Below are 9,073 nucleotides of genomic sequence, written 5' to 3' on the forward strand. Positions count from 1 at the left end.
AGATATTACTGCAATATCCATGCTCTCTTTGCTCCCTACCCCGTGTCAGCAGGAGCAAGGCAACACCTCGTGGTCTGATCCCCAGAGAAAGCGGTTACCTGCCCTTACCACTCTGCTGCACCTCACTCGGAGCGTGAATCCACAGCTGCTCCAGTATTAACATAAAACACATAAGCCGGGGCGGAGGAAGGAAGCTGAAGTGGCAGGGACTGACAGATGTTGCGAAATGTCGACTTATTCATAACAGAAAGTCAGGCAAATCTTTTGAAAGCTTCCCCCGCCTTTTTTTTTTAATGTGCAGACTTCAAAGCAATGAATTGTGGCATCTGTAACAGCTACCAAACCGTGCCAGTTGAAGCCAGTGGAGCACAGTCTACAGTGATAGAATGCAAGTCATGCAATTATTCGAGTTTGCAGTCCTGGTTTTTGAAACAACATATGGTCTGCAGCAAGGAAGCCAGGATATTTTAAAAGAGCTCCTACAGGGTTTCAAACTTTGATTTTACAGAGGTGTGGGAAAAGAAGCAGACTCCATTCAGGCTCTGATATTTAAATACATGTGTTGTCGTTTTGCTTATTGAAGAGAGCTGTGCTGTGCTTTTACATATGCAGAGTGTATTCTGGGGTTCTAAGGAGCAGGCGGTAACATATAGGTATTTCACACACTTCCTCCTCTTTGTTGACATTTAGGGAAACAGGGTGCAGTACTGGACCTTTAGTGAACAGCAAGTGGCCTGAACAGCTTTAAAAAAGAAGTCTAACATATCAATGTGAGAAAATTCCTCTTAATTGTCGCAATGAAACTGTCCGTCAGAGTACTCTCAGTCACTGATTATTTTACACCGAAACACTGTTGTCAATGCAAAGTGAGGATCTGTGAGGTCCCACCAGGACCTACGGAAATAAATCCCTATGACAAAATGGTGTGAAAGACTCTGGTTGAAACATCTGCCTATCAGGTCAAAATGGGTGACAAGGACCTCTGCTATGTCCTTACCTGTTCACTCCACACTGAGGGCTGCCAGAGATGACAGGCAAGCCTAGCACAGTTGTGATACTGTGAGCTTTGATTTGTGTGTATCAATTATTTATATGTGCAGATATCCCTTCAGTCTGCTCATTCCCTCTCAACCGAGAAGGCTTCTTAGCCCAAACTCCACCTTTTAAAAGATGCAGATCTCCAAATCAGTCTTCTGTGTCAGTGCCTGTCTCCAGGACACTTTCTCAGGTTTGGTAGCTATGTTTACTTTAATGAAAACAAATCTAGTAGCTGCTCTGTACCTTTATCTTACGTATAGCTACCTACATCCCTTCAAAAGCTCTTATCGCTGCTGGATGTTGAAAAGCTAATCCTGAACATAAAGCAAGCCTTACAGAAAGCATAAAAAAATCAACACTAGGCACAACCACAACCATGGTATAGGATGTTTCTGTTTATTAGATGAATTATAACTCAGTTTCCAATGTCACTTTTTTATTGTCTGCCTTTTAAATCTATTTTCTTCAGTATATACTGCCCAAGGCTAAGCTCCCAGGAAGTGTGGGACACCTTCCCTAGCTTTCAACACCAGAAAGTATCCCTGTCACATCTGGTTTGAGCCTACACCTGACACAAATCAGAGCTCTGACTAGTAACTCCTGCAACAGGTCCAGATTATTTGGCTGAGCTGCAGCTGCAGCAAAGCCCTTTGACCTCAAATACAATGAAATATATTAAACCTATTCTGAAAAGTTGACTGGGTTAGCTTCAGAGTGTGAGACCTCAAGTATATATTTTGCATGAAGAGGAAAGAAACATCAGTCAGCTCAGAAAACTGGATTTGTTCTCATCGGCAACCAGGTGATGATGTTTTATGGGACTACCCAAACTCTTTACCCCAAGGTTGTGTAGGCTTTCACCAAGCCTCCTGACTTGCTACTCTCCATCTCCACACAGTCAGTCTCCTCCTACGTGCATCATATGGGTCCCTGAACTCTCTCCAGTTTAGCAGGAGTCATCTTCTATGAAGCTTCAGCAATCTTCTACACCATGCCCATGGTTTGACTAATCCAGAAAAAGAGCCATGCAGGAGGGGAGGAGCAAGCAGAGCAGTTTTCTCCACAGCCCTGTTGAGAGGATGAGAGGGCTCAACCACGCTGGTTTCTGTTATTATATTTCTGTTGTCCTTACTCAGAGATGCAGACGCTGTCTCAACTTTTCTTCTGGTCTCCCTGGCATCTTCTCACAAAGGAAGATTGAAGGAATTAAATACATGTGGCTTGGCTACAGCATCACTGAGGAAGGCTATGATAATGCTTTCTAATATCTGAAGTACATAAAAATCTATGAAATAGTGGAATTATTTAGACTCATAGAGAATGTATAACTATCAAGAATGGGATGGTAATTATTGAAGCACGCAATGCTGGAGTGTTTCCTAACATGAAGATCTACAGCTTATGAAATCATCCCTAAAAGAAAGTTATCAGCAGCATGGTCTTAATCAACTGTAAAGCAGACAGAATATGTTATTACTGACATAGAAATGAGTTCAACCTGATTTTGCTTAGCCCCCCAGGAGCCTCTAGTGCACACAAGGTTTGTACAGAGCTGCCAGGTATTTGTAAGGTCATTCCCCTACTCGCACCGAATCACTACTTTTTAAATTGTGCCCCCATTGTAACTTCATGCCTGTTGCTGAATCATTGACGTTTTAACTCATACTCCTGTGTAAGAAGCACTCTTGCCTAACGTAGTGTATTTGGGTGTATTTGATAAATGTCATCCTCTGCAAATTGCTGCAGAGAAGGAATGGAAAAGTATGCATTCAGAAGTGGTTTAAGTTAAAATAAGTTCCAAACCATTTTGACAAGTGTTTGGATTCTTGAATCTGGTCTTAAGGCTGCTCTGTGCCTGCTTATAGAATAGATGCTGAACTTTTCCATTTTGCAGCCTGGGAAAAGACCTGCAAAGGATGCATTTATGTTTGATTTGTTTTTGTGCAGCTGACAGTGATAAGTGCAGAACCTGCTTCACCAGTCATTATGTGCTTAGGAGAGATTTTGATCCCTGGGGAGAATTATGCCAGTCAGATGAGGTAGTTGAGTGCATCTTTTTTTCTAAAGGCATGTATGCAATGTGTAGTGTACGGACAGTTTTGCACAACAGAAGTAAGCTATTTGCTTATGCGTGTAGACTATCTGCATGTAGCAGATCTTGTGCTTATACAAACTCAAGTAGCAAAACCCCCAACAACTACAGCAACAAAAACCAACTAAAACACTGTTCTTCCAGTTGCAAATTTGGTGTGCGGAAGCACACATGTAGTAGTGGAAATCAACCCCTCATGGCTCCTTTCAACTTCCTTTGAAGTCAGTAGCAAAATTCCCATTGAGTTCAATAAGAACAAGAGGCAGCCCTTGATCTAGTAAAAAGTCCTTATGAGGTTTTATAAGCTCTTTATACAAAACTTTATGCCAGTTGTATATGAAATATATTTTGACCCTATATCCACCCACAAGACTTTGTGGCTGGTTGAGAACAATGTGACACCTCCCCTTTGCCCAGCCAGCGACTGTCACTCCAAGCCCTGGTTGTGCAGATGTAGGAGGGATTCCAGGATACCTGCGCAAGTTTTGCTTTTCAGAGAAGAGCCACTAAAGAGAGGATGACAGCTCAAGTAACTTGCGTCCAGCTATTCAGGAGCAGGTTAGGTCAAGGCCATTTCTGGCCACTGATCCAGCCTCCCTCATGACAACGGACACATGACAAATGTCCTGGCTAATTCTGCTCGGTCTTGTGGCAGCCTTGGACACAGCTCATCACAGGGGATTAATACCAAGACTGGAGAACCTGGCACGAGGAGATGGAACTGCATTAGAGCAGTTCTGTTTCACTCCTTTCTGATCAAGTCCAGAGAGTGGTGATGGGCAGCTATTCCCTCTGCTTGAGGGCGCTCAGCTGCGAATTCCCTAAGGGATCGCTCATGTTGCTTCAGCTGTTCTACATTTATATGAAGTCTCTGGAAATTTGTGAGACAATTTGGGAAAATTATTGCACTCGGTACTTTGTCTGCTTTCCAACTGACTCAGAAACCATGGTCACTGGGCTTAACCAGTACTGACAGGAGTTATGTTTTAGTCAAGAGCCAGCTGGCTGAAAGTCTACCCAGAAAATACGGAAAAGATGGTGATCGGCAAATATAAACACTGGTGGACCTGGCAGCAGATGGAACCTCAAGATGGTGATTTACACCTCTGTTATCTCTCAGTTTTGTGGCATCCAGATCACACTTCAGGACAATTAGGAGAATCTCCAGAGCTTCCAGGTAGCTCCATAAAACCGCTGCTCACAACCTGGGTAGCCTGCTCTAGAGGAAGGAACCCTCTCCCGCATGAATGCTGGGGTCATGAAGATGCAATACGCAAGCAAGTCGACTCAGTCAAGACTATGCAGCCCTGCACTTCATCCCTAGAAAAAACACTGCTCAGACTCTGATCCACAGTTTGTATTTTAGGCTTGAAAACATGAGCTTTGTCTACCTGATGGGAATTTCACTACACAGTGTACAGCAGGATAGAGACCAGCAAGAAATGTCTGGTTTACAGTTGACTGAGCTACAAAAAGATAGATGTTTCATGGTTTAAAATATTTATATGAAAATAAATTTTCTTGGATTTTTGAAAACTTCCCCATTAAATTGTGCCCAAATACTGAACAACCTACTACAGGAAGACAGATGCTATCATGTTAGACATTGAAGTCCTTTGACTATCTGGAACAAAGGCAAACTTTTTGTGGAAAAGTACACTTTAGTAGGCTGGATTCATTAAATGCTAGTAATTTTAGCTCAGGTTAAAACATCTGAGCCCTTAACGGGTTCAAGGGCACAGTATTAATCAACAAAGAAAGTTTCTAATCGAATTTGGCCTTGGGAAATTCTCTTATATATTCTTTCTGGGTGATGTTATTGTTTTTGGGGAGCTTATCTACTATCTTGCTGGGAACAACTATCCACTTTAATAAAGTGCCTAAAATATTGAAATAAACACACAGCTTATATCAATAGCATCATATTTCCCCACATAGTATTTGTGTGTGGTTTAATTAGATGGAAGGATTACAGGAAAAGTTTGTGTCATAATGATTCTTTAAAGCGAAACCATAGATCAAAGTTCATAGCTGCCAAATATACAACTTTCAAAACAAGCTCAAGTGCTGCTATTAATCATGGCTGCTGGGGGATTTGATGACAAAGATTAAACTGCTGTAAAGGATACTGCTGTGCATCAGATTCTTGCAACTGTCATCAAATACTCTGCCAACTATTAACAGGTCAGAAGAGTTGTCCAGCATTTACCATGGATGGCTCCGTCACTGCAGTTGGTGAGGCCGTCTATGCCATGGTGACAACCAGTGACACCCTCCCAGACAGACATTTGTGGGTTGTTATTTTTTACAGTGTGGCTGAAGTCTTAAGGTCTGCCTGTAGAGCAAACAAGAGAGGGAAACTGTGGGACCTCTGCCTCACAGCACTGTATCCTCGTGGGAACATCACTTGTGTGGAGTATTTTCTCTCTTATTTTCCACATGGAGCACCTTCCCTCTTGCTTACTGCATGTTAAGAGTGCCCACCTGTGGAGGTGAGGTGTTGTAAATTCACCTCCTAGTTTATTTCTCAGCAACCACTCTGTATAGATAAGCCCTCAGAGAGTGTCTCAAGGACCAGCTTTCATCCCATTTGCAATTACGCCAACCCTCTCTCCTTCCACACAGGATCACGTAATATCCCTGTGGGAAGCTACAGTGTTCGCTTACACAGAAACGTAATATGAAGGAAGTATGTAAAGCATACTTCGCAGGGCGGGAGCCAACAACCTGTGACCCACCAGCCAGTGCTCTGTGGTGGGTCACTGATGGCCATTAGATGGCATGTAGAGAGTTGTTAACCTACAGACCTGCAATATGCTGCTGTCGCTGCTCATATGTAACAGTGCGCTTGAGAAGTGGCCTTTCTGAGGTTCAGCTTTGCAGAGTCTGAAACTGGTATCAGAGTTTTGCGCTGAGCTGTCGGTGTAAGAGATGTGAATGACAAGTCTGATGCAACAAGCAACTGAAGATTCAAATCCAAAACCACAGATTTGACTGCAGTCTTCAAAGTTTAGGGGAGTTACAGATCTGAATCCAAACTTCACAGCTGTGGCCAGCTATAAAACAAACTTATCTGTATAATGGGTGAATCCAAACTACATTTGAATATCCTTCATCTCTGGGAAAGTTTGGAGATGCATCTGGCTGGAAATTTTTAAGCATCATCTCATCTCTGCTAACAGTATTTTTCAAAGAAAAAAAAAAGAAAAAAGAGAACAGAATGTTAAAGACTTAAAATGGCAGACATTCAACCTGAGATTAAGTAGTTCAGCCTTTAACTTACCAAACAAAGGCCTTCATTCTACCCAGCACTTCATAAGTTAAAGGTATCATGGATCACTTCACTCCTAAATGTAACAGTTCTGTCCTCTGCTGAATGCAAGGACATGACACCAGACAGACCATTTTTAGACATTTGTGATGGGATATTTTGATGTCTAAAGGTTCCTTGCTCATAGACCAGCCTTCATTTGCCTTCTCTTGATACAGATTTTGTTTTCCAAGGCTCCCCTCTTTCCACAAAAAAATTCCTACGGGGCTGAAACATTCAATATTACAGCCACCAGACATTCAGTCCCCTTCCCTTCCCAAAATGTTGAGGAAATTAATATATCCTTTTCAGTTACAGCACAGTGAAATAAATGCCTGCTTAGATTAATTGCTTTTGTATTCATTGTAAGATGCTATTTAATTACCACCACGAGGATAACTGGATTGCATGGGCTTGGCACGTAACTAGTTCTCCCCGAGAACTGGTCTCTTAACATAGCTTTGGGGTCTGTTTAACACTTGTGAAGCTACGCTTCTATGTAGGATTACTAGAACCACATCAATGGCATTTGCTCGCACGTCTTTGTGTGGCACTGACGACGCCCTGCCTGAGTATGGGGCAGGTAATCTGCAGCGCACGCTGTGTCAACGAGGCATTTATCACACACAAACAGCTATCATCTACTTGGTGATCTATCAAAGGGTCTTTGAGGATGTCTCTGGCAACATTAGGGTCCATATTGCACTTCAAAGAATACAAAGACTATCTGGGAACATTTCCCTGAATTGGGACCCATTTTTCTGGTTTCTGCCATCTTATATTTAAATACGGCATCCGGTTTTCTTCTTACTGAGAACCATATACCAAGCATAGTAACCAGGAAAGGGTGGGGGGGTGTTTTCCTTTGGGTTAGTGAAAAATACTGCCTGAGGAATGGAAACACTGCTTTGATTGTGATACAGCCTCTATTTTTATTACTTTTCTCTGTAAAATACAATAAAAACATTGTGGGAAATATATCGTCAATTATCTGCAGTGGAAGGCAATACACCATCCATCGGCAAGGCTTCTGGGGGAGGGAACACGGAGTTGCAGGCTTGTCCTATCTTTCAGTGTGAGATAGACTGTGGCTCAAAAACTGCAGAAGCAAAAATTAAAAAAAATATGAGCATGTGAAACACAAAAAGCCAGTTATCCACCTGAAAATCACCACAAAGGGCCAGAATAACGTCCCTGAAAACAGTATAACTACAGCTGCTGTGTGGGTAAAGCACTCAACAACAGAGAAAGGCAGGGCTTAGGGTCTGAAAATGCGGTATCCATGAAGCTCAAGTCAATGGCAACATTACCACTGGCTGCAGTGCAGTCCAGGTTTCCTCCAACATGCTCTAAATTTACTTTTGGGTCTATACGATAGCATCCAAATAAAACCCAGTGGTGTGCAAATGAACATAAGGGCACGGCCTAGCCCCAGTGGCTGCAGTGCTGACATAGGTTAAGTCTGTGCTGGGGCTATACTTAACGTTCACTGCAATAGCCCAGCTTTCCGGTAGCACAAGTATTTTCACATCATGCTTCACCCTTCTTGACTAGCCTTTGATGTCAGTTCTCGTTTTAGGCTACAGACACCTGTGAGAAGTGCACTGAGATCTATTTGGGCAGAACTATACATTGAGGGTGCCGTCACAGTACCGGTGACATTTCAAAAGCGTATGGTGGGATTGCAGGGTCCGTTTGTGCTATCTCCACTTCTCCTGCCATTCCCTGCCGCAGAACTGGAGCCCAAGCGCTTGTCTTGAAACCTGGGCATTACCTCCAATGTTTAGAAAGGCCACAAAGGAAAATATATTTTGTCAGCGGAAGTGAAAGGCAGCCCACAAAGACTAACCATTACCTCGTTAAGATAAATCGCAGTTATTGATATTAAAACTTGGACTTCAGAGTAAACTTAAACATTAATGTCATGGGAGCTTGACAGCACATTCGGAAGAGTGCAACAAAATAGTAATTTCATATGTGAAGTTGATAGATAAACCTCTGAAAGAAGCTACTCTTCAGACTTTTTAAACACACTTCTACACTGTACTAATTAGATGTATTATCTTTACAGGAAAAATATATCCACAGAACCTGCGAGCTGCTCCTGATGATGACTTATGTTCCTTCTGTTGAACTGCCCATGGCATAGACTTGCTAGCATTAATGCTGACACTGTCTGTGATTTTAAAGCTTCTCCTGTTGTCCTCTGTTGAAGCAGAAATGAGCCCGCTCAGAGTCTGATTGTGCTATTCCAAAAAAGGCTCTTCTCTTATTAAAAACAGAAGCTTTCCTTCCCTCTTGAGGCCTGATATTTATGATCAAGCATTTCATGCCCACTTCTCTTGCCCTAATTCTGGTCATTTGCAACAATGCTGGTGTTAAGTGACTATGAAACCCTAGTCTCTAAAGTAATCTGATTTTCAGGCCCTGTGCCCTATGTCACATGGAATCATTTATTGCAGTACAATAGGAAATAAGGGCACTACACATAAGAGCATTTCTGGGGGAGAAATCTTGCTCATTGCTGAGTAACAGTATACCCAGCTGATCATAGGTTGTAAATCGTGCCTTAGGAATTGATGGATTTTTGCATTTAGAATAAGCAGAACAGAGAGAAAATGACCAAAGTAAGA

The sequence above is a fragment of the Mycteria americana genome, chromosome 3, assembly GCF_035582795.1.
Source record: "Mycteria americana isolate JAX WOST 10 ecotype Jacksonville Zoo and Gardens chromosome 3, USCA_MyAme_1.0, whole genome shotgun sequence".
NCBI lineage: Eukaryota > Metazoa > Chordata > Aves > Ciconiiformes > Ciconiidae > Mycteria > Mycteria americana.